The sequence below is a fragment of the Protopterus annectens genome, chromosome 5.part1 (assembly GCF_019279795.1).
Source record: "Protopterus annectens isolate FY-2018-M chromosome 5.part1, PAN1.0, whole genome shotgun sequence".
Taxonomy (NCBI): domain Eukaryota; kingdom Metazoa; phylum Chordata; order Ceratodontiformes; family Protopteridae; genus Protopterus; species Protopterus annectens.
The window spans coordinates 453,628,065-453,655,504 of record NC_056736.1 but is presented as its reverse complement, the minus strand read 5'-3'; the positions used below and the strand labels follow the sequence as shown (position 1 = coordinate 453,655,504).

The 27,440-nt window shown below is 41.8% G+C and overlaps 1 protein-coding gene across 1 annotated transcript in view; it reads right to left on the bottom strand.

Annotated features, from left to right (window-relative positions):
- The window catches only part of RCSD1 (RCSD domain containing 1), a 1,115,611-nt gene that overhangs the window by 588,387 nt on the left and 499,784 nt on the right, over nucleotides 1-27,440 (bottom strand). The gene's annotated exons all lie outside the window — the stretch shown is intronic.

Genomic DNA, 27,440 nt, shown 5'->3' with positions numbered 1-27,440 from the left:
TCAAATTCTAAACCTACCACCCTAGAAAACAAAAATGGGAAGAAACTAAGGGTAATGCTGCTCAATGCCAGAAGTCTAAATCTCAAAATGCACTTTCGAGGCCCTTCTCAGTATGGAGAACATCGATGTCTGTGCTCTGACTGAAACCTGGTTCAAGGCTCCTGAGAGCACCCCGGCACTATCACGTTTTACCTCATATCATGCGTTCCGGCCCCAAAACCCGGACCACACCACAAAGGAGGGTGTATCCATATTCATCAAGGATACCCACACCTCCAGGTTGGTGGCAACGTACAAAGCATCGGAAACCATCCAGGTGCAATTAACCACAGGCAAAACTGCTCTACAATTTGTAGCATGCTACAGGCCACCCTCTCAAACTCAGGAACCCCACACAGCCTTCCTGAAGACACTGGAGGGTATAAATGTTTCTCCAAACACCATTATATTGGGTGACTTCAACTACCCAAATATAGACTGGGAACATTACTCAAGCCCAAGCTTTCTAGCCCAAAGGTTCCTGGAGTTCATAAATTCAAATACCATGGAACAACTAGTCACCGTTCCTACAAGAGGAGAAAATATACTAGATCTCATCATCACAAACATGGGGACAAAATGCTCCACACCGGAAGTATATCCCTCATTGGTGAGATCAGATCATAAAGTAATCTCACTGGATATCCACATCCCGCCCCCACCCCAAACAAAAAAGACCACAGTGAAGAACTTCTCTAAAGCAAACTTCACACTACTCAAGACTGGTGTGGTATCCTTCAAGGCCCCCGAGCCAGTGGAAACCACAACCCAAGCTGCGGAATCCCTTACAAATGCCTTCTACGAACACCTCCAGGACTGCATGGATCAGGCAATCCCTACTAAAACTAAGACTCTTTCCACCAAGGGCAAACGTCCAGTCTGGTGGACCCCAGCCATAAACAAACTTTACAATAAGAGGAGAAAGCTGTTACATGATAGAGCAAAATCCATAAAAGAGAAGACACCTTTGATCATTATTAGTAAAAAAATACGAGCACTCATAAAATCATCCAAGACCAACTTTGAGAGAAAAATTGCCATAGATTCAAAAGACAATCATAAGGCCTTCTTCAGCTATGTTAGAAACCTGGGCGGAAACTCCCAGATATGCTCAGAATTAGTCCAAAATGATACAAAAATCACTGAACCCAGAGACATTGCCAACATACTGGCAGACAGGTTCAGTGAAAACTTCACCCCCCTCTCCCCCCCTAAAGGAGAGATAACTATCCCAGCGGAGTGTAGCCTCCCAGACATCTCCAATGCGCAGGTGAAAGCTGCTCTCTCTAAAGCTAAAAACACAGCATCAATGGGACCGGATGGTGTCCCCGGCTGTGTGCTACATGAACTCAATGAGGAACTAAACCTGCACATAGGGCAGCTGTTTAATCTTAGCCTTACCACGGGATACATGCCCAAGGAGTGGCGTACGGCAACTGTGGTCCCACTCCACAAAGGCGGTTGCCTCTACGGACCCTGGTAATTACCGCCCCATAAGCTTAACAAGCCTGGTCTGCAAAGCTATGGAGAGGATCATAATGGAACTCATAAACAAAGACATAGGGGACTTGCAGACATTGGACCCGACCCAGTTTGGCTTTGTCAAGGGCAGATCATGCCTTTTGAACTTGGTCGACTTCTTCGAAACAGTCACCAAGGCCATTGATGAGGGAAAGGCAGTCCATACAGCCTACCTTGACCTTGCAAAAGCTTTCGACACAATACCCCACTGGGGTATTATAGAGAAACTTACCAGCTTAAATGTAAACCCATATGTCACAGGATGGCTTGCAAACTGGCTAAAGGACAGAACCCACAGGGTTAGAGTAGCTGGCGCCATGTCAGACTCCAAGCCGGTCACAAGTGGTGTCCCACAGGGCTCGGTCCTTGGCCCCCTGTTGTTCGGCATCTACTTCTCAGAAGTACAGGCAAACATAGGAGGACTATGGCTGACAAAGTTTGCAGATGACTGCAAACTGGGCGCCATAGTGGAAAGTACATCGGACACAGATATCCTTCAGTGGCATCTCACGGAAACTGATAGCTGGTGCCAGAGCCATGGCCTGAAGTTAAATGCCAAAAAATGTATAGTCATACCCTTCGGGAAAAACAAGGTAACCCCAAGCTACCATATAGGTGGCAATCCACTAAGCACAGAAGAGGTTATCAGGGACCTGGGGACCCAGGTTGACAGTGGCCTTTCTTTTGACACTCACATTGCTAAAGTGGTTAGAAAAACCTTCTACATTGCCCACCTGATCATGAAGGGATTCACATCCAGATCAAGTGAGGTCATTGTTCCCCTGTACTCTTCACTTATCAGACCAATGATCGAGTACAATGCCCCATTCGGGATGTATCTCACCCGACACCTGCAGCAATTGGAGAGACCCCAAAAGTTCCTCACCAAAAGGATAAAGGGACTCCAAAATCTGTCATATGCTGCCAGACTGAAGAAACTCCAGCTCTATTCAGTCGCATACCGTCTGCTCAGAGGTGACCTGTGCCTGACATACAAGGCCATGTCCAACCCGGAATTAATGGACATGCTCCACCTCAAAAAATCCAAATCTACCAGATCCACTAGAGCAAGCGACTTAAACCTTAGTACGGATATAAATAGGACATGCTGGAGGGATAGATTTGTCACTCAGAGACTCTCTATGTTGTGGAATAAGATCCCGGTCCATATGAGGCAGAGCACCTCACTGGCTCTGTTCAAGAGAAATCTTGACCGGTGGATGGGAGATCATAGGTTTACCCCGGGAATCATCTCTGTGTCACTGCTGGACAGAGGCACAACAAACTAATGGGCACAGTATTTTTTAACATAAGGGGTGGCGTAAGCCACAAAACTCTGGGCTAGGCTTATAAATGCCTTAGGGCAGATAGCCTAGTATAAACCTATGAACCTAAACCTATGAACCTTCAGAAGAAAAAATAGATATGCCAAAAATGGCCCATAGAAGCAGCTAACCTAGTAATTACATATGAGCTATGGTGCAGCTTCTGCTTTTCTGCAGTTTATTTTGAATTGAAGTGTTTTCATTTATGGTTTGGCTACTTTTATTTTTTATCTTTTCATATATTACATTTGTTTTGTTTTAAGTTTTCTGTTCTGTTGGAGTTTTAAGAGGTCTTGGCTAGGGTCAAAGAATTCCTTTGCAAACAGTGAATAACATCAGCTAATTAGTGGAAGAAGCTGATAAACACCATTCCTCATTTAGCTAGAAATATTTAGATGCATCCTTATTTTGCTGGAGTGCTTGTTTGGCTTACTTGCTGTACTCTGCCTGAATATTGCTGATTTCTGTCTGCATTTTATTTTTCCCACCCACCTGTACAACTGTTGTTGTATTCTTAAACTTGTCCATTCCTACTATAAATCTGATTTTGGACACTCCTCCCCATCCCAGCTCATCAGCTCATTCTACTGAGTACAGAGAGATCACTTGGAAAGGCCCATCCCCTTAGTTTCTTAACCATGAATTATCTTCTGTTTTCCCTTCCCACTTTACTTAAAATGCACTTTATTCAGCTACTTTTACTATATTTTTGTTTCTTCCTTCGTTGCTACTTTATTTTGCTTTTTTCTGTTTGTTCAATTGCATTTATTCTGCTGCATTTGTTGCTGCTTGTGAGTAGTCTGGTTAAATTGTAACTGCTACTCTAAGCCTCTTAGTTTTGGTTTAAGCACTTAGGCTTCAGGCAAGTTGTTTTACATTAAGAAGGTTTGTAATCTACACTCTTGTGGGAGGAGAGGGTAGCCTCTTCTTTTTTGAGCTGGGAATTGCTGGTTGAAGGCTTATTGTGCCTGCTGTTTTAAGTGTCTTTGTTCTGGTTTAAGCACTTGGGTTCTAAACCAGCTATTTTACATTAGGAAGATTTGTGGTCTAAACTCTTGTAGCAGGAGAGGATAGCCTATACCCTTCTAAGCTGGAATTGCTGGTTGAAGGCTTATTGTGTTTGTTATTCTGAAAGTGTCTTAGTTCTGGTTTAAGCGTTTGGGCTCCAAACAAATTATTTTATATTAGGAGGGTTTGTAGTCTATACTCTTGTGGCAGGAGAGTGTAGCCTACACCCTTCTAAGTTGGGAATTGCTGGTGAAGGCTTATTGTGCCTGTTATTCTAAGTGTCTTTGTTTTGGTTTAAGCACTTGGGTTCCAGATCAGTTATTTCACACTAGGAAGGTTTGTGGTCTACACTCTTGTGGGAGTAATTGCTGCTTTATTTAAACTGTTTTTTTTTTTTTTTTGCTGTTGTGACTGTGATTTTCTACACTTTGAATTTTTAGTACTTCTGCATTTTGTAGCATAGGCTATATTCAGGCTTGTTGAATCTAGATTGTTTCATATCATCTGAGCACTAAAAACAGCCATCTTACATTAAGAGCCCCCCCCCCTGTACCCTTGTGACAGAAGTGTGTATCCAAGGACCCATCTGAGTTGGGCATTGCAGGAATAAGGCTCATTCTTGGGCTTTCCCTTTGGTTACTTTGCTTAAAATCATTTAACTTTACTTGTATTTAAGGTTCGAGTTTGCGCAGGTTTGCTCTTAGTTTACTGGAGCTGCTCAGAGATTTTATTGCTGCCCTGCAAGCAACTCAGATGTAAATTGTGAAGCACTGACACAGTTTTCTACCCTTAGTCATCCACAGAATAGCTGCTTTTTGTTAGTTTTAAAGCACAACTTGGTCCACCTACCCCACTCCCCACTAGTTAATACAGTATATACCTGCCATAATGGACTCATGTATACTGACAACCAGTTACTCCTAAAACAAACAAATAAAACATGTGAGAGATGTATCTAGACTATGAATTTGGAATCAATTCTCTTACATAACAACAAACCAGATATCAAACAGGTTGTCAGCACACACACTTCACCTCTTGCACATAACAAGCTCACAACACATAAACCCACATAGGTGGAGGTACTCACTAGACACCTACGTAATGATCAGAGACCTCCCAAGCGCAAACCTACTGCACACTCTAGACCCAACAGAATCCACTACACATAATACAGACAACAGTGTCTCAGTCAATAAGCCCCTAAGGCAAAACACCTCAAAACCAAATGTCTTGGTCACAGGCAACTCCATAGTGAGACACACAGATATCCCCCTCACCAGGCTGGACAAGGAAAAGGTCACAGTCAGCTGCCTGTCAGGTGCCAGGATCCATCAGATCACGCATGCACTCAAGTGTCTCAAAAACAAGCACAGTTATGACTCTATAATAGTCCATGTTGGAGTGAATGACTTGAGATGTACCTCAATGAACTATATGAAGAGAGACATAACTGAGCTCTCAGACTATGTGTCCCAGGTAGGTATGTTCCTAGCCCTAAGCAGCATTCTACCTTCACCCAGGATGATGCCTCAATATAAATAAAAAATGATTCATTTCAACAACTGGCTTAGCTTTTGGTGTCAGTCCGGGGGGATCCAGTATCTATCAGGCTGGGAACAAATGGTAGACAGACCACAGTGCTTTGTCAGAGATGGTGTTCACCTGTTGCCCCTTGGCTTTCAGTTACTGGCAAAGGTACTTGTCTTCTCCATAGTACCTTTTTTTAGGTAATGTCATAACAACAAAATTCCCAACGTAAAAAAAATCCACTAGAGACAAACCCAGGGTGATGCTGCTTAATGCTAGGAGTCTAAATCAGAAACTACACTCACAGGAAGCACGCCTTCCCTTGGAAGATGCCGATGGCTGTGCAGTCACAGAGACATGGCTCAAGCCTGCAGAGAGCACCCGAACATGCAAGGCTACAATGCCTTCCACACATTCAGACCTCAAAACGAGCATGAGAGAACCAAAGGCTGAAGAGTATCCATCTTCACTAAAGACAAATACACCTCAAGACTGCTCAAACAGTATGACTCACTAGAGCTACTCCAAGTCCAACTAACTGTAGGTAAAACCCCCTTCCATATTATTGTTAGCTACAGGTCCCCCACCATGAACCACGGGACCCACTCTGCCTACTAGACCTACCTGAGTCACTTACTATACAGCCAAACACCTTGGTCATGGGTGATTTCAACTATCAATCAATTGACTGGGAGTCATATATGAGCACAAACACGCTCAACCTAAGGTTTCTAAACTTTAATACAAATGCTCTGGAACAGATAGTCTGCACCCCCACAAGGGGCTCGAATGTCCTATATTTAGTACTCACCAATAGGGGGTCACTGCACTACCACCTGCGTATTGCCCTTCCTGGTAAGGTCTGATCATAAAGCAGTTTCTTTTGAAGTACTGATCATACCTTACCCCCTCCCAAGAGCAAAAAAGGATGAAAACGTTCTCCAAAGCAAACTATAGCCTCCTAAGTGATGTCATAAATAGTTTCAAATCCTCTGCTCCCACTGTCAACCATGACTCCTATACAGAGCTGTACACAAATGCCCTGTATAAACACCTATACAAATGTATAGACTCGTCTGTAATTAAACGGATCAAAACAAGGTCCTCAAAAAAACAAGCCTCCCTGGTGAACATTAAGCATAAATAGGTTATACAACAAAAGGAAGAAACTAATGTCTAAGAACAAGAGGAAATTGACTCAGCAGAGGAAGACACCCTCCACAGCTTGAACAAGCAAATTAGATATCTTGTAAAATCTTCTAAAGCCAATTATGAAGCTAAACTAGCATCTGTAGCTGAGGATAATTAGAAGGCATTCTTTGGCTACATCAGAAATATAAAAGGGAAGGCCCAGCTTTGTGCCGAACTAGTACTGGACGGTACCACTCATTCTGACCCTGAGGACATCGCCAACTTGCTAGCAGACAGATTCTCACAAACTTCACCCCCTCCCATCCCCACCAGTTATACCCCAAAGCATACCTGTCACCAGTCCTCTACCTAGTATCTCCAAAGAGCAGGTCATAACTGCACTCTCCATGGACAACAACACAACCTCTATGGGACTGCATAACATCCCAGGCTGCCTACTAAATGGTCTAAAACAGGAACTAGTGGAACCATCTGGCACTCTCTTCAACCACAGTCTAAGTATTGGCTTTATCCCAGCAGAATGGAAAATAGTAACAGTAATTCACTTGCACAAAGGGGGTCCATCAACTGACCCTGGAGACTATAGACCCATAAGCCTAACCAGCCTTATCTGCAAGGCCATGGAGCGAATCATCATGGACCTTATCAACAAAAACATAGGTGACCTTCAAACACTTGACCTGGCCCAATTTGGCTTCATTAAGGGTAGATTACACCTGGTGGACTTCTTTGAGGATGTTACCAAAGTCCTGGATGAAGGCAAAACAGTACATACAGCCTATCTTGATTTAGCCACGGCTTTTGACTCAGGCATCATTGAGAAACTCAACCAGCTGGGAATTAACTCATGTGTCACTAGATGGGTAGCCAACCAGATCACTGACAGAATGCATACAGTCAAAGTTGGGATTCCACCTCTACCAGCAGACCAATTACCAGTGGTGTATCACATGGACTTTTGCTGGACCCCCTTCTGTTTGGAATCTATTTCTCAGAAGGCCAGGTGAAAATAGATGGCCTGTGGTTTACTAAGTTTGCCGATGACTGCAAACTGGGTGGAATCACTGAGTCCCCCAACAATGTTGACATATTACAAAAAGGGCTTACACAGGCAAATGACTACTGCCAAAGTGATGGACTTAAACTAAATGAAAAAAATGCGTTATCATTCTTTTCGGCATTTAGAAGCCCCCTGCAAATTACAATATTAACAGTACCCTTTTAGATTAAACCCTGTAGTAAGAGAGTTGGGAATACAGGTTGATAGCAACCTTAACTACGATCATCATGTATCCACAGTGGTAAGGAAAGCCTTCTATGTTGCACATCTCATAAGTAAGGGCATCGCAGCCAGAGCTAAAGACATTCTAACTCCCTTGTACTCATCCCGCATCAGACCACTATTAGAGTACAACACTCCCTTCTGTAAGTTCCTCACTAGACACCTGCAGTAGCTGGAGAGACCTCAAAGGTTTCTCACCAAGATAACTCAGGGCCTTCAACACATGACCCACATGGACAGAATGAAGGCCCTGTCACTGTATAGGCTGCTGACAGGTGACTTGTATATGGCCTAAGAGCAGTCTTGGACCCTGCCCAAATGGAAATGCCGCACATCCGCAAGTCAAATGGGACAAGATTCACTCGCTGTAGGGATCTTAACCTAGCCTGAAACATTAACAGAACATGCTGGAGAGGCAGATATGTCTCCCAGAGATCGCCACTCCTCTGGAACAAACTCACAATTCACGTAAAACAGAGCTCCTCAATGACCCTATTTAAGTGTAACTTCGGCAAGTGGATTTACCCCAGGGGTGTCCCCTATGTCCCTCTTGGATAAGGATAGTCGGTGCTGATCATAGACTCGCGCTGCAAATATAGACCATACAACTTGGTTAATAAGGGAACAAGGGTATAACATAACTAGGCTTTTAAAGGCCCTAGGGCCAATACCATAGTAACCTCCTATGAACCTGTGAATCTATCTGTCCGTCTGTCTAATTTCCATGTCCTGGTTAGTCCTACTGAGCAGAAAAATTTTTTGAGGTGACCTAAGAAACTATCTTTACTTGCAACATTTACTGTATATACTATTGATAATCAATATCTTGTCATTGTATTAAATCCAACAACCTCTAATGTTGTTTACTATTGCTGCAACTTTGTATCTCTATTTATCATGTACACGATGTGGAGCTTTTCTCCCCAGGCATCTGCTGAAAAATTACCTGTGTCCAGTCGGAATTTCACAGTAAACAAATGTAAATAAAATAAAATAAAATAAATAAATAACCTAATGAGAAAAGCTCAAGAGAGACAGAAACTATATACTATTAAAAGTCATATAATGCTGTAACAGGTCATATAATACTGACAGAGTCTCACACTGAGTTACAAGTGAAACATACACAAAGGTTCCTTACAAAAAGAATACAGGGAGTAAACACAAAGTCCTTCGCTAGTCGCCTCAAAGCCCTGTATTTTTACTTGGTATCATACAGACTTCTGAGAGGTGATATTTGACTGGCATACAAAGCATCCCTGGACCTTTTTTTTTTTTATGAACCTTTTACACATCCGCAATACAAACAGAAGTAATAGATTAAAACACCTAAATTTTGCTTGCAACATAAATAGGACACAATGGAGAGACAGATATGTTTCTCAAAGAATTCCCATTTACTGGAACAAGCTCCCCATCCATGTGAAGCATAGTTCTTCCCTATGCCTATTTAAGTGCATGTTTGACCAATGGATGGGTAATTGGAAATTCACCCTTGGTCTGGTGCCTATGTCTCTGATGGACAGAGGCAGTCGGTAAATCACCTCCTAAATATATATATATATATATATATATATATATATATATATATATATATATATATATATCATCATCATCTTCTTTCGGCGGTTCCAGTTAGGGGTCGCCACAGCGGATCACCTGTTTCCATTTCTTCCTATCCTCTGCATCTTGCTCTGTCACAACAACCACCTGCATGTCCTCTCTCACTACATCCATAAACCTTATCTTAGGCCTTCCTCTTTTCCTGTTACCTGGTAGCTTCATCCTTAGCATCTTTTTCCCAATATACTCCGCATCCCTTCTCAGCACATGTCCAAACCAACGTAATCTTGCCTCTCTGGCTTTGTCTCCAAACCTTCCAACTTGGGCTGACCCTCTAATATACTTATTCCTAATCCTGTCCACCCTCGTCACACCCAGTGCAAATCTTAACATCTTTAACTCTGCCACATCCAGCTCAAACTCCTGCCTTTTTGTCAATGCCACTGTCTCCAACCCATATAACATAGCTGGTCTCACTACCCTCTTGTAGACCTTCCCTTTCACTCTTACAGGTACTCGTCTGTCACAAATCACTCCTGACAATCTTCTCCACCCACTTCATCCTGCCTGTACTCTCTTCTTCACCTCTCTTCCACACTCACCGTTACTCTGAACTACTGACCCCAAGTATTTAAACTCATCCACCTTCGCCACCTCTACTCCTTGCATCCTCACCATTCCTCTATCCTCCCTCTCATTCACACACATATATTCTGTCTTAGTCCTGCTGACCTTCATTCCTCTTCTCTCTAGAGCAAATCTCCATCTCTCCAGGGTCTCCTCCACCTGTTCCCTACTCTCACTACAGATCACAATGTCATCTGCAAACATCATAGTCCATGGGGACTCCTGTCTGATCTCGTCTGTCAACCTGTCCATCACCATTGCAAATAAGAAAGGGCTCAGAGCTGATCCTTGATGTAACCCCACCTCCACCTTAAACACATCCGTCACTCCCACCGCAGACCTCACTGCTGTCACACTACCCTCGTACATATCCTGTACCACTCTTACATACTTCTCTGACACTCCTGACTTCCTCATACAATACCACAACTCCTCTCTAGGCACCCTGTCATATGCTTTCTCCAAGTCTACAAAAACACAATGCAACTCCTTCTGACCTTCTCTGTACTTCTCCATCAACACTCTCAGAGCAAACATTGCATCTGTAGTGCTCTTTCCTGGCATGAAACCATAATGCTGTTCACTAATCATCACATCCCTTCTTAACCTAGCTTCCACTACTCTTTCCCATAACTTCATGCTGTGACTGATCAATTTAATCCCTCTGTAGTTACTACAGCTCTGCACATCACCCTTATTCTTAAAAATCAGTACCAAAACACTTTTTCTTCATTCCTCAGGCATCCTCTCACTTTCCAAGATTTCATTAAACAATCTGGTTAAAAACTCGACTGCCATTTCACCTAAACAGCTCCATGCTTCCACAGGTATGTCATCTGGGCCAACAGCCTTTCCATTCTTCATTCTCTTCATAGCTATCCTTACTTCCTCCTTGCTAATCCATTGTACTTCATGATTCACTATCCCTACATCATCCAACCTTCTCTCCCTCTCATTCTCTTCATTCATCAACCCCTCAAAGTACTCTTTCCATCACCTCAACAGACACTCCTCGCTTGTGAGTATGTTTCCCTCATTATCCTTTATCACCTTTACCTGCTGCACATCTTTCCTAGCTCGGGCCCTCTGTCTAGCCAATCAGTACAGGTCCTTTTCTCCCTCCTTAGTGTTCAACCTTTCATACAACTCTTCATATGCCTTATCCTTAGCCTTCGCCACCTTTCTCTTTGCCACGCACCTCATCTCCTTATACTGCTGTCTACTTTCTTCATCTCTCTGACAATCCCACTTCTTCTTTGCCAACCTATTTGCCTGTATACTCTTCTGTACTTCCTCATTCCACCGCCTTGTCTCCTTGTCGTCCTTCCTCTGTCCCGATGTGATACCAAGCACCTTTCTAGCAGTCTCCATTACTAGCTCTGCTGTAGTTATCCAGCTATTTGGTAACTCTTCACTGCCACCCACTGCCTGTCTTAACTCATCCCTGAACTCCACCTCACAATTACCCTTTTTCAATTTCCACCATTTGATCCTTGGTGCTGCCCTTACACTCCTCCTCCTCTTCTTGATCACCAACGTCATCCTACAAACCACCATCCTATGCTGCCTAACTACACTTTCTCCTGCCACCACGTTACAGTCTCCAATCTCCTTCAAACTGGCCCTCCAACATAAGATATAATCCACCTGTGTGCATCTTCCTCCACTCTTGTATGTCACCCTATGCTCCTCCCTCTTGTTAAAATACGTATTCACCACAGCCATATCCATCCTTTTCGCAAAATCCACTACCATCTGACCTTCTGCATTCCTTTGTTTAACACCATACCTACCCATCACTTCCTCATCCCCACTGTTCCCTTCACCAACATGCCCATTTAAATCTGCTCCAATCACCACTCGCTCACCCTTGGGTACAGTCATCACCACTTCATCCAATTCACTCCAAAATTTTTCTTTCTCATTCATTGCACACCCAACTTGTGGAGCATATGCACTAACAACATTAATCATTACACCATCAATTTCCAGCTTCATAAACATCACTCTATCCAGCACCCTTTTCACCTCCAAAACACTCTTCGCATACTGTTCCTTCAGAATAACTCCTACACCATTTCTCCTCCCATCCACACCATGATAAAACAATTTGAACCCACCTCCGATACACCTAGCCTTACTCCCCTTCCATCTGGTCTCTTGCACACACAATATACCAACCTTCCTTCTGTCCATCATATCAGCTAGCTCTCTCCCTATACCAGTCATACTGCCAACATTCAAAGTTCCGACCCTCACTACCACAGTCCTAGCCTTTCTCCTCTCTTCCTGCCTTCGGCCATGCCTTTCGCCTCTTCTCCTTCGGCCAACAGTAGCCCAATTTCCGCCAGCACCCTGTTGGCTAACAGTACTGGTGGCGGTCGTTGTTAACCCGGGCCTCGACCGATCCGGTATGGAAATATTAACTGGTGACTGCATGAAAGGATTTGGCAAAGTTTTACGCCGGATGCCCTTCCTGACGCAACCCTCCCCATTTATCCGGGCTTGGGACCGGCACAAAGAAATGCACTGGCTTGTGCATCCCCAGTGGTTGGGTTTTATATATATATATATATATATATATATATATATATATATATATATATATATATCAAATTTGTGGGTCACATTTGGGTTGCATGGCTAGGCTTATAAGGGCTCTAGTGGTCGTTAGCCTAGTATACACCTATAAAAGTATGAAGAAAAAAATCAGTTTACAGAAAACATGCAAAGAGAAATGAATGAAGGACTTACAGTGTTATAAACAGCACATTAGTTATAGCCATTAGAAAAGTATACTCTTTAAAATATACTGTCATGAGATATTTATATATATATATATATATATATATATATATATATATATATATATATATATATATATATATATATATATATATATATATATATACATACACACACACACACACACACACACACACATATATATATATATATATATATATATATATATATATATATATATTATATCACTTCATAACAATCGACACAATGCATTCCCCTCACGTTTATTTTATGTGTGCAGTTTCTTAAAAAAAAGCTTCATAACTTTGCTTGGCTATGATTTATGTCTACCAAGAGGGCAGCATGTGATTGCTGGATCATATTGTTACATTATTTGATTTTTGTTGAATATTAGCTTGGAATGTTCTTCCTGACCTGCTGTTATCTGAAAGGCATTGCCCTGTATCCTTGCAGACAGATAACTGCTGCAGTCTTGAGTGGCTAACGTTAGGAATATTTTTTTTATTTTTTTTTGCTGAAGCTGAAGAAGGGAGGATGCCCTTCTTTTGATGTTTTGGAGGAAATGCTTTTGCTTTTCATTTTGAAGTGATTTTGTTTGATTGTTTCTGTGGCAAATAGATTCCTGGGTAACGGTGCTGTGGTGTTGTAGACTGCAGTTTTTGCAGCAGGTGACTGTAGTTTTACAGTATTTTAGTCAGCCTGCTTACCCCTTATTTTTATTGTTTTGTTAGCAATTCATCTACCGTCTTGTAAGTTGATTTCCTTCATCTACACTGTAGCATATGCCTTTATCTAAGTTTTCCTTTGACACTTTCTGCTTTTTCTGAGATTTTGTTGTTTTGGACCTGCCAGTTTCTTCTCGCTATCTAATGGTTGTTTCTCTGTGCAAGCTGGTTATGTTAAGCTTTCTTTATTTTTACACCATTTTAGATGCAGGCTACTGAACTTCATTTGGCTAGCATTTTAAAATGTTAACTTTTATTGTGCAACAGTGCTTTGAACTGTTGTACGTTTAGATGTTCGTCATATTGATCACTGCTGCAGTAGTCTCAGCTGTATGGGTTATACCAGCCAGCTTCCAAAGCTTCAGGTCACATATCATGCACTCAAACCATTAGTCAGCTTGAGCTGAGCTGACTAAAAAAAAAACAGCTTTCCCTGCGGTTGAAGATAGCACTCCTCTGTGGGCTTTTGAGGATTGACAGTTGGCTTGAGCTGTTTCTTTGCTGCCTAGATATTTCCCTTTGGCGAAAAGCCTTCCACATTAAACATTTACTGTTTTAATGTGCCTTCCTGTTTGGGGAAGTTATTTTTAAGATAGGAGTTTGTGTTTTAACAGATTGTTTTGAGAAACTGTACTTTTAAATGTCAGTGCACTTTATTGCTGTCAGTTTAAAAGTTGTTTAAAGTACTTGAAAAAACATTGTTTTCTGTGGAGATATTGTGTTTGTTTTACTTTTTAGGACTTGCAAAGATTTCTAAAGTGTATTTTATTGTGTTTTTGTGTGACAAAAGTGACTTTTAAAGACTAAACTTGGATTGGCTTACGCTGCTTAGTTTTCCTGGGACAGAGGCATCATTTTCAGCTTGACCATGAAATAATCTTCCGGTCTCATGGTCAGTCCTTCTTTCACACAAAAAGAAAAAGTTAAGCAAACTGCCTTTGCCACCTCAGCAAGCTAGAAAATTGTCTCAGCTGCAGGTAGGTGACTCTGCTGTGGCCAACGATGGTTCCTCAGACCACTTATCTTGTACCCTGATCCCTCTGGTGTTGCACCTAGAGCCACTATGGACTAGGGGTTAGCCATGTCATTTGCAGTTTTTGGGGTCCCCTCAGTGGGCAAAGGAGAGCCACCCTTGTCAGTCCTGGGAGAGGGAACAGGGAAGCCTTCCTTGTTTGAACAGAATGTTATGTCCATCCCATGAGGAAGCTGCTGCTACCTTTAATAACACTGTTGGCCCCATTTTTTCCTGTCAAAAAGAAACAGAAAACTAAACTCCTCCTGCGGTTTCCGTAGACAGGAGTAGTTTACTTGGTCTGGCTCAGGGTTTCATTCAAGCTATTGATCCTTCTTACAAGGTGGCTTCTGGTAAAAGAAAGAGGGATGCCTCTTTTCTTGAAGAGAGTCAAGATTCTGAATATAGACAGGAAGATGAAGGGACAGATACAGGGTTTTCCCCTCAAGAATGGTGGGAAGGGGAGGTGGTTCTCCAAAGAATTCAGAAACACTCCCAAAACTAAGGACAGTCCAAGAAGTAGAATGACTATTTAAGAGTCCCCCCCCCCCCTCACCCCAACCTGGCAGTCGCTTTTTTCCTTGCAGAAAGTCTGAATCTTCACGTTTCTCTTTGTCAACATGTAGTTTCAGACAAATGGATTCTGGACATCATTCATTATGGTTACAAATAGCAGTGGGAGGAAACCTCTGCCTTCCAGAGGGTAATCCCTCAACTTCTGGAGCAGACTCTTCTATTTCCTTATGTCCTTCAACACATGCTATCTCATGGAGTGACAGAACCAGTTCCTCCTTTCCTGGTTGGGAAAGGTTTTAATTCAAGGAGGTTTTAAGTGCCAAAGAAAGAAGATGCTTGGTGACCAGTTCTGTATCTTTCTTTCCTAAACCTGTTTGTAGTAGTGCTCAAGATCAAAATGTTGTCACTTCACAATCTACCTCTTCTTCTTCATCTAAATTTCTTGGTAACACTAGCTTTAAAAGATGCTTATCATCACATCCTTACTCATCCAGACTTCAGGTATTTCTTAAGGTTTTTGTGCCTGGATCACATTACCAGTTCTCTGCCTTACCCTTTGGACTATCCACTGCACCAACAGTGTTCACAAAGTGTCTAGTAACAGTTATGTCTCATTGCAGGTTACAGGGTATCCACATTTTTCCATATTTAGATGAGTTGATTATCTTTGCAGAGTCTTTTTCAAAGTATCAAAGTATCAAAAATCTCTTACTTGGTTGAGAGATCTTTTACAAAGGCTAGGATTCCAAAAAAAAACATTCAAACATCGTTTATGACTCCTTCACACATGATTGTGCTCCTGGTGTGCCACCTAGATAGTTTAATTAAAGAGTTTTTCTTCCACAGGAAAAATAGATCTGTATCTAGAGCTATTTCTAAGGTTTGCTACTCAGTCTTCTGTCACTGTGATGGAATACCTCTGGATTTTGGGTCTCATGGCATTTTGATTCTGATTCTGAATTTTACCCCTGGCAAAATTCCACATGAGAAAGATACAGTGGTGTCCGAAGTCTCTTTGGTCCCAGCACCAACAGCCTTTGTCCTTTCAAATCCCAGGGCTGGGGTTTGTCAGAAGAGAAAAGACTTTGAGAAGACAGCAAGTTTCTTTAAATCCAGGTCTCCCCTTCTTCCTCCCTGTTCCATAGCAATCCGTCTTCACAGATGCCTCGGGGTTTGCTTGGGGAACAGATTCAGGAGAGATAAAAGTGCAAAGTGTGTGGGGCACCAGTGACAGACACAAGCACATAATATAAAAGAGATGCTTGACCTGATCAAAGCACTCAACTCTCTGAATCATCTTTGGTCCCCTGGACCTTTTCAGGTTATTACAGACAATGCCACAGTCATGTGGTACATTAACAAGCAAGAGGAGATCAGGTCATACCACCCTTCCTTTGCAGACTAACCATGTTAGGTTTGAATAGAGCACAGTCTTACTCTACAGATATCCTACATCCCGTCAGAGCAAAACTGTGTGGCAAATAAGCTGAGCAGGACAAAGACAGACCTTCACAAATGGAAACTAGATCAGGCTGTCTTACAAGATTTGATCCATTTTTGGGTAGTTCCTTAAGTAGTAATACTTCTTGAAAGCTTGTGTAGCCAAGACGTCAGAGGAATAAAATATTTTGATCTACTGCCTCCTCTTTGAACAATCTGCTGGCAAGATTCTGCTCCAGGACTCCATGCAGGAGTGCCTGGAAGGCAGATGCCTTTTTCGTTTGTTAGACAGGAATGTTCCTGTATACTTTCCCACCTGTTCTAGTAATAACCAGGGTACTTCTGAAGATATAGAAAGGAATCCCCCAATATCATTGTGGTGACTCCCTTCTGACCCATGCAACAGTGGTTCGCTCTTGGAAATGACTGGGGCAATTCCCACAAGCTTCCTCGCAGAATAAATCTACTCACACAAGATCAGGGATGTTGGAAACATCTTGACCCCAATCAACTTCAGTTGACTGTGTGGATGATTGGGTCTTAATTCCCTTTAGACACCTTTATACTGAGGACATGCATCAGGTACTAACAGAGGCAAGAAAGCCTGCTACTAGAAAATCATACAGTAGCAAATGAAAAATGTTTCCTGTTTGTGACAACAACATAACCAGCACCCATTCAGGGCTACTGTTTCTTTGGTTTTACCACATTTGTGTGAGTTACTATTCTATGGCCTTCTTACTCCTCCATCAAGGTTAATTTATTGGCCATTTTAGCATGTCTGCCCATGAATCATTCTTTTTCAGTGCAGTCTGATGTTAAAATGTTCTTGAAAGGCATTTTGTATAAGATGCCTCCAAGAAAACTGGTGGCTCCTCATTGGGATCTTAATTTTGTGTTAGAGTAGCTATCACTTATTCCATTTGAACCAGTTCATCAGGCTGACTTGAGGTTCTTAACATGGAAAACAGTTTTACTGGTTGCTCTGACCTCTGCAAGAGGAGTATCTGAGTTGCAAACTTTTATGGCACATCAACCCTATCTCATTTTCCACAGGGGCAGGGTTTCTTTGAGAGCTAATCCTTCATTTATGCGTATAGTGGTATCTGAGTTTACTTTAAGCAAAACTATCCACCTCTCCATTTTTATTCCTGAACTTTAAAATGAGGGAGGAAGGATATGCCATACCTTGGATTTTCACAGACAACTCAGGTTCTATCTTGACAGAACTAGATCTTTCAAATCTTTGAGTCAGTTTCTCATTTCTTGTGACGGTAAGAAGGGACAACCTGTGTCAGAAGAGACTACTTACAAATGGTTGTCTCAGGCTATTACCTTTTATTATACTAATCACAACAAAACTATGTGTGGCGCCCATGTCCCTTATGAACAGGGGCAGTCTGTAAAATACTCAAGACAATGGCACAAATGTAAGCCATCCTGTAGCCTTTAAGAATTGCAAACTAGCTAAAAGTTGGTAATAATGGCAAGGCTGGTAAGGTCTCTTGAGTCATTAACCTAGTAATCTCCTATGAACCTATGAACTATTCCAGGCAGGGTCAAGGATCTCACTGCTAAGGACTTGGGCTCACCTATGGCTTTTTGGAAAGAGTAGGATTTTAGAAGTATTCTAGATGCAGCAAGTTGATCTGCCATATATAGGTTTACAAGGCAATAAAAGATTGATTCCTTCTCTACGTCTAAATCAGGCTTTGCTAAGACCATTCTTTAGGGGTTCCTGGACCCTTCCACTTCTACTGTTCAAATATAGTAAGCTAGGATAACCTACCCATAAGGCTACTGCAGCAGTTATCAATATGATGAACATAGTACAGTTGTGTAAGCAAACTTGCCATAACACAGTGGCAGCTGGAGACTTCAAAGCAAAGGTGGGCTGCAGGAAGTAAATGAGTGAGTGAGTGAGGCAAAATACAATAGGTCTGTGTTGTACTATAGCAGGTCAGCATCTACTTGTGAACAAACACATATAGCATCATTCACTTTCATCTACAGACTGCTATGGTATAATTCCACTCATTATTGCCACTTTACTGACTATGTACAACTTAGATGTCTAGCTGCAAATGGCAGCTTCCCTCCTGTTAACCACTAGTCTCTCCTGCACTTTCCCAGTGTCCTACGCTATCCACACTGATGACTCTTCTTGCTTTTTCATACTTTGTCTTACTTTTTAACAATCCCCCATATGTTTTAACACTCTATAACTGGCCAAAACTCTACTGTAAATTATGTCTGGTGGAAGTAACTGATTTATGCAATGGGTATGCAGGCAGCTTTGACCCCAGAAGTCATAGAGTTCGAGATACTTTGAGGTAGGGAAATATACTCAGTATTACTTTTTCTATCAAGGAAAAAGAAGGTATGTCTAAAGCTTAATATTAAAAGCTAAGAAAATAATAGTTCCCCAGTAACCTGAGATGATAAATGCAAGGATACGGGTCTATATTAGAACATTGAAGTTTCAAAACTTTGAATATTCGAATATCGACCCCCTATTCAGTGAAAGCTGAAAATATTGAAGCAACAGAAAACCGATTTTTTTCCTAGGGAAAGAATTCAGTTGTCCTTTTCTGTTGCTTCTGTATTTTCAGCACTGTGGTGGAAAGTTACGGGTCGGGTTCAGGTAAGTGTGCAATTGAGTGCGGGTTAGGTTAGTTAGGGTTAGGGTGTGGGTTAGGTATGCGTGCGATTGCGTGGACGTGAGGGTTAAGGCGGGTTAGGTGAGTTAGGGTTAGGGCGCGGGTCAGGTAAGTGTGCGATTGTGTGGACGTGAGGGTTAGGGCGGGGTAGGTGAGTTAGGGTTAGGGCGCGGGTGAGGTGAGTGTGCAATAGTGACGGACCTTAGGGTTAGGGTTTGAGTTAAGGTAAGTGGATAGTTAGTGATGTGTGTATAGTTTAGTGTAGGGTTAGGTGTAAGATTTTAGGTGTATGTGTGTGGATTGCTGTTTGTTTGGTGTGCTTGTGTTGTGTGTATGTGTTTTGGAACAGCAAATTGTTTCCCTAGGAAAAAATTTGCTGTTCTGTACGTTCGATGTTTTCAGCTTTTGCTGAATAGGGGTCAATATTACAACATTCGAAGTTTTGAAACTTCAGTGTTCTAATATAAATCCCAAGGATACATAAATCCTGTCTGGGAAAAGTGCCTGCCCCCTTCCTCTCCAAAAGGACATAGTTACCTTCTGTGTACCACTCTGGTGTAATACTGAGATGAAAATTAAAGGAACACATGTTTGGAAGAATATGTGCTTAGGGTCTGGAAGAAGAAACCAAAGCACCTGGATAAAATCTATACAGAGAAAAGAACTTCACATAGAAGGAATGAACAGCTAGAAACTCAACGTGTAACCAAGTGCTGCTACATAGTAACACCACTCGATGCAACACTCAGCCAGTGATCAGTTGCTGCCACACAAAGCCTGTCCAGAATCCCACAGAGAGCTACTTATTGAGTGCAATGCTAATGCTTGACTGTGATAGAAAGTGAAAAAAAAATCATGCACTCTACTTCTGCATATCCAGAATAACGACTACTTATTTTGAGCAAATAACAAAACTGTCAATCACTTTTATCCACAGACAACCCCTGTACCCAGCAATTAAAGCCAACTTTATTGAGTGAATATGCCTCAGATGGTGGATGGATTATGTGAGAGAAGACCTGTGACAGTCAAGCATGAGTGTCGAAGAAGGTAAGGGAGAGACGCGACAAGTGACACGACTTCCTGACCCCATGTTGAAAAATGGGAAAAGGGGAGTTGATGATGATACCTCAGATATCAGAATGTAAAATAACTACATAAGCACTATATATAATAAAATAAAAAAGAAACAATTGGGTAAAGTAATTTATTTTACCTCTCTCAACACTTGATACATTTCTTCTCATTGCACAGCCATCGTAAATAACTAAATAGCCATGTCGTTTCCTGCCTGCCAACCAATGCAACTCTCATAAGTCACAGTCATGGCTGGTATGCACGAAGTGAAACTTCTGCTCAATTTACTAGAACTTCTGTTGAGCTTTTTTCATCACTTATTTATTATTATGTAAATTAAGATAAAAGGCAGCACCTGTAGAAATTACCTGACTTGACTACCTTTTTCATTTAGGTAATGACAGACAATTTTTATGAGACAAAACAATCTATATATTCCCTTTTTAAATCTGCACCTTTGCTTTTTTATCCTGTAGTTTCAGCTAAAGGATGTCATAAATGTCAGATGCAGGATTCAGCCATGTGTTATAGCAGCTATAATTATTCAAGCTGTTACTGCCATTGATAATTAGGAAAAAGCAGAAACGTCTATTCACTTCAAATGATAGCAGTTTTTCCTGTAAATCAGTTCTCATCACAGCAGCATCGATTCTTAATTATTGAATATTGTACATCCGTATTCATCTTCCACTGTAAAATGTTGCATTAACCCCTCCTACCTGTCATTTAGTCTATAACATGACTTCCTTTACATCACAAAGACATATTCATGGTAAAGCACAATATGATGATAGGAACAAGGCGGTCATAACATTCCTGTACTCCTCCCTTATCAGACCCATTATCGAGTACAATGCCCCCATCGGCATATACCTTGCCAAGCACATGCAGCAGTTGGAGAGACCACAGAGGTTCCTGACCAGGAAAATCTAGGGTCTCAAACACCTATCTTATACAGATAGGCTAAAAGCCCTGTCCCTCTACTCAGTCTTATACAGACTGCTCAGAGGTGACCTGTGTCTGGCATACAAAGCCATTTCAGACACAGCCTTGATGGAGTTGCTGCATATCCATAAGACAAACTCCACTCGCGCAACCCACACGCAACGCCTTAACCTGGTCTGTGACAATAATAGAACTTGTTGGTGGGAGATTTGTGTCACAAAGATCCCCCCCATATGTGGAATAGACACCCTCTCCATGTCAAGCAGAGTACCTCTCTAGCCCTCTTTAAGAAGAACCTGGACGACTGGATGGGAAACGGAAAATATAACCCTGGGATCCCACCTGTGTCCCTGCTGGACAGGGGAAACAGGTGCTGACTTTGAGGGAATATGGCTGAAATTCTTGGCTAGGCTTATATGAACCTATGATCTGTGGCTATAATGACCTATTACTGGTTGTTTTAATTGTCATATATGTTAGAACATGTAATGCTTTCTTGCTTTATTCATTCATGCAGTCTATTGATATATGTATATATATATATATATATATATATATATATATTGTGTGTGTGTGCGTGTGTGTATGTGTAAGTGCATATATTGTAACCTGATGATTTTCATTGGCACCTATCCCACCCTGGGGTGTAGCTAGGATGTACAAATTTGTGCTCAGACCTTTCACACTGCTGCTCCCCTCCCCCACCAAGCTACAGCTTCATATAAATTATTTTCTCTTTTTTTCAGTTGGCACCCACTAACTGTCAAGCCACTCTCCTGTTGATATGTTGACTCATTTATTTCTTCATATCCAGGATCTCAGCTTATGGAGGGGTGTCCTGGATTTTACACTCAGACGAGAAGTGAGGTAGGATCTGGGAGTGGTGCCATCATCCTAGATGGCCATTTTTCCTCCTAGTGTTAAGCCCCTCTCTTAAATGCTAATATCAGTGTTAGGCTGGGCAGGCAGTGTTAAATAGCTTGAATGTGTGCCCTGCCCCAGGTCCATCAGGTGGCCTTGCTTGCTGCTGTCCTCCTGCCCACCCCAGCTTGGAATCTTTTCAATGAGATCTATCCTTCCTTAGACAGACACTTAACAATGTCCCTCCTCCCCAGGACAGGCATGCTCATCCTCTTGCCAATCCCACCAAGCACATACATTTCTTAAACTTGGGTCACCTTGGCCACAGTCGTGACTTTTGTGACTTAAACAGAGCATGCTGGAGAGACAAATGTGTGTCCCAGAGACTGCCCCTCCTATGGAACAGATTTCCCATCCATGTGAAGCCTAGGTCGTCTACTACCCAGTGTAAGCACAACAAAGACCAGTGGATGAGGAATAGGAAATTTATACCGGGCCTGGCACCCATGTCCCTTAGGGACAGAGGTAGCTTATAAATGCTTGGTCCTCAATGTCCTATTTGGATACAAGAAATCATTATTCTTTTGGGAAAACTTGGCTAGGCTTACAAAGGCTTTGTTCCTCCTTTACGTTTGGCTTTATGCAGATCTCTTGAGTAAAGTGGTCAAGAGGTATGCAAACCACTTAACTGCTGCTGCTACTGCTCTATTGCTCTCACTCTTCACACTCTCTCTCTCTCTCTCTTTCCTTCACACACACACACACACACACACACACACACACACACACACACACACACACACACACACACACACACACACACACACACACACACACGAGCATACATATACTCACACACAGACAGAAACAAACATACGCACACACACTTTTTTCTGTTTTATTTGTTTTTACACTCACTAAACAGGGAAAGAGCTGCCTATTGAGTGTAAAATAATAGCTCAGTCGATCTTGTTCTCACTCTCATGCACGCATACACTCAGACACACAGACATATACAAACACACACACACACACACACACACACACACACACACACACACACACTTTTTTTTAGTTTTAGTTTTCTTTTTTTTTATTTTACAGTTGCTAAACAGAAAAAGCACTGCTTAGCAAGTGTAAAATAAAGGTGGTCGTTATGTTATTTTCAATCCGAGTTTCAGCAGACTTGTCTTTCAGTGGACATTACGGGTCTATATCACATAGTCGAAGTCTTACACGTAATGTTTGAACCATTATGTTCGAAGTTACAAAACTTTGACTATGGATAAAAAAAAACAAAAAAAACAACGGAAAACAAAATAAACTGTTTTAAGCAAGGGGCAAGCCCCTCTGTGCCCCTCTGTACCCTCCGCTATTTAAATATACCAACTCCAAGATCGCACCCCATTGAACAAAATGGAAACCTCCACTTATGGAGATTTCCATTGAAACGCTCGAACTTTTACAAACTCGAACTTATGGTCTTGACCATATGAGGTTCGAACTTGTAAATGTTCGACTACATGATAGGAGCCTGGACATTACCTGTAGGTTAATACCCTGCTGGAGAATGTTTATTCTCCAGTCAGGCTACCGATCAACAGGTTGCCCATTTTTTTATGTAATTTATACCTCATTATCACTTAAGGGCCAGTTAAGGGGTAGGTGTGAAAAAATACACCCTTTGAGGCTGCACTGGCATTTGCATCTAAATGGGATTTTAACAATTCCTTGTTTTAGAATATTTTTTTAACTAAACCATGGAATTTCTTCAGGGTCCTAGACAGAGCCAGATCATGGCAGGGTAACAGATTGCACGTCCCCTCCAGAGCAGCTCCTCCTGCAGCAACCCACTACCCCCCACCAACAGCAGCCCCCTGTCCAGCCATTCCAGTGCTCCATTACTTGGCTATTTCTCTCCAGTTACAATAAACACAGTTCAAACCTATCAGTGCGCATTGTTTTTTTATTTACTTCTACAATGATTACAGATATTGAAATAAAATAACACAAACACTGATAATGATTTGCTAAGCAATATAATCTGACAATGAAAACCTACTTAGCATGAGCAGTAAATTTCTCTGCCACATACGTGCATGGATTCTTTGATTCATCATCCTGATTGTATTAAATTATATTCCTTGAATAATAATACAGCACCACTTGTTAGACTGTATTTTAAATTTGTAGTTTTGAACATTCTTCCGGTAAGCAAATGAAACAAAACATATGATCCAATAATGACAAAACTACCAATTTTAGAAAATTACAACCAAAAAAGGTTCATAGGTTCATAGGTAGGTACTAGGCTATTGACCCTAGGGGCTATATAAGCCTAGTCAAAAAGATACCCTGGCTTTCACCACCCAAAAAAATTATTTTCCTGTGTCCCTGTCGAGCAGAGCCACAGAAGTGATCCCCGGGGTGAATTTCCTATCTCCCATCCAATCATCAAGATTTTTCTTGAAGAGTGCTAATGAGGAGCTTTGTTTGATATAGATGGGTAGTTTGTTCCAGGGTATGGGAAGTCTCTGGGACAGGAATCTATCCCTCCAGCATGTTCTCTTTATTGTGGTGACAAGGTTTAGGTCCCTACACCGTGTAGCTTGGAGGGATTGGGATTTCTTTAAGTGGAGCATGTCCAACAGCTCTGGGTTTGACATAGCTTTGTATGTTAGGCAGAGATCGCCTCTGAGTAGGTGATATGCGATGGAGGAAAGCTGACGTTTTTTGAGACAGCCTGCATAGGGCATCTGTTTGAGGCCTGTAATCCTCTTTTTGAGGTATTTCTGTGGCCTTTCCAGTTGTTGTAGATGTCTTGTGAGGTACATACCAAAAGGGGCATTGTACTCTATAATGGGTCTAATGAGTGATGAGTAGAGGGGAACAATGACCTATTTTTTCCTGGATGAGAAACCTTTTGTGATGAGGTGTGCCACGTAGAAGGATTTCCTGACTACTGTGGCAATGTGATTTTCAAAGGAGAGACTACTGTCCACCTGTGTCCCAAGGTCTCTTATCACACTTTCGGTGTTAAGTAGACTACCGCTTATGTGGTAGTTCATGGGTACAGAGTTTTTACCAAAAGAGATGACAATGCACTTTTTAGCATTAAGCTTGAGGCCATGGCTTTGACACCAGGCATCTGTCTCAGTGAGGTATGGTTTGATGATCTTATTTAGTGCTGGTGTTTTTTCAAGTTGATATTGTATTTTGTGGGTTATTAGATGTTGGTTGTATCGGAGAAGACTGGGCCACTCCAGCTATCCTAGTTGAGTTAGGTTGAGACAGTGGTAGGTCCTAGAGGTAGCACCTGTAGCAAACTAGCAATATGGTTGTAACAACTAGCAAGTTTGGTAAGGGTGGCTTGGTTCAGGTTAGTGAAGAGGGAGGAGGCATAGACGAGGATAGAAAGTAGGTGGGACCGAGCGATAGTGGTTATTGCAAAAGGAGTGAGGAAGGGTTTGATCTTGGATAGGGAGCCCAGTTTTTTTTGACAGATTTGATGGTTTTATTAACATGGATATCATATTTTACGGTGTTATTGACTGTGATGCCCAGGAGATTTGTGTGAGTATCTAGGGATATAATTGTGCCATTGTTGTAACCTATAGTAAAGAATGGTGAGGAGGATTTGCAGGTGGGGGAAAAGATGAGCAGCTTAGTTTTGTCTGGATTTAATATAAGCTGATGGTTTGTGAAACATTTTTCTACATCACTGAAAGTATTCTGAGTTAGGGTCATAAGCTCAGTTGAGGAGAAGGCGGCACATATTAAAGTAGAGTCGTCCGTGTATTGGATGCAGGTGGCCTTAGGAGTGATGGTGGGTAGGTCATTGATAAAGACTGAGAAGAGTAGTGGTCCTAGCATGGAGCCTTGGGTGACTCCTAAAATAATGGGTAGATGTGTGGATAGCGTATTTTGCCATAAAACTGGTTGTCGTCTATCAGACAGATAAGATTGGAACCATTTAATAGAGCTACTATTCAGTGACAATTCCTTCAGGGTACAGAGAAGCAGTTGGTGACTGACCACATCAAAGGCCTTAGAGAGATCTAGGAAGAGAGCAGAAGTAAGTTTGTTATTGTTTCGGCTGATGTTGATAGAGTTAGAGAAGGATAGAAGGGCTGATGTGGTGCTATGGTGTGGCCTAAAACCATGCTGAGAGTTGGCCAGTAGTTTATTTGGGTGAGATAGTGCATTAATTGGTTGTGGACACACTTTTCCATAATTTTGGCCAATGGTAATAGTATAGCTATTGGTCGGAAGTTTGAGAGGTCTAAAGAATTCCCTCCTTTATGAAGGGGAATGACATGGGAAACCTTCCAGAGAGAGGGGATAGTGGCTTCAGTCAAGGTGTGGTTTATTATGATTGAGACAATGTATGCAATGGCATATGCCCCTTTTTGTAAATAATCTGGTGAGAGGAAATCAGCTGCCAGGGTAGTGGGCTTTAGTTTGTTAATTAGAGATCGGATGGTGGATGTAGACACAGGTTGGAAGGTGAAAGGGAGTGGGGTAGTGGTTGTGGAGGAGTTTTGAAAGGAGCTGGTGGGGGGGGGGTTAGATGGCTAGCTAGTGATTGGATGGTTTTGGTAAAAAAAATTGTTAATGATGTTAGCAGTTTCCTCTGGAGTTTTAAGGTCGCACGTTGAAGGGGTGACAGTGGAGGTTTGGCCAGGGTGGAGCAATTTGTTTATGCCTGTCCAAAAATTTTGAGGTTTGTTCTGGTGTTTTTGCTGAAGGTGTTGCTAGACGTTTTTTTTTTTTTGTCTAACAGTGTGGCTTTCTTGATATAATTTCTTAGTTGTCGGAATTTAATATGGTCAATATGGTCTTTGAAGGTGCGCCATTTGTCCCACACTTTATTTATTGCTATAATTTTGGTTTTGGTTACTTTAGAGAGCCAGGGGGCGGTCTTAGTTTTGGCTCTGAGGGTGCGGATAGGAGCGTGGGAATCTAGAATGGAGAGGAATTTAGAATTAAAGTAGGCTACAGCATCATCTAGTGGAAGTTCTTTAAGTATGGCCCAGTTGCATGCTCTGACTTCATTCTGAAAGTCAGTGGAATAATTATGCTACTAACATTGCTTTCAAATTCTATAGCACAGTGACTGCCATTTGCTAAACAAAACAGCAAGTTGCACATTGAAAACAGATCTAACATGAGCAACAGTACAATTCTCTTCCCTTGAAACTCACAATTCCATGAAAATGCACTGAAACTCATAATCCCTTGAAAATGCAGTGTAACTCTTAATTCCCTGAAAATGTACTGAAACACAAACTCACATTTCTGTCAGCAGTCTAGTAGTTGGTGTAAAGGATTCAGGTCTCCACTGAAGCTCACAATTCCTTTAGCAGTTTGTTTCAAATATAATTTTTATTG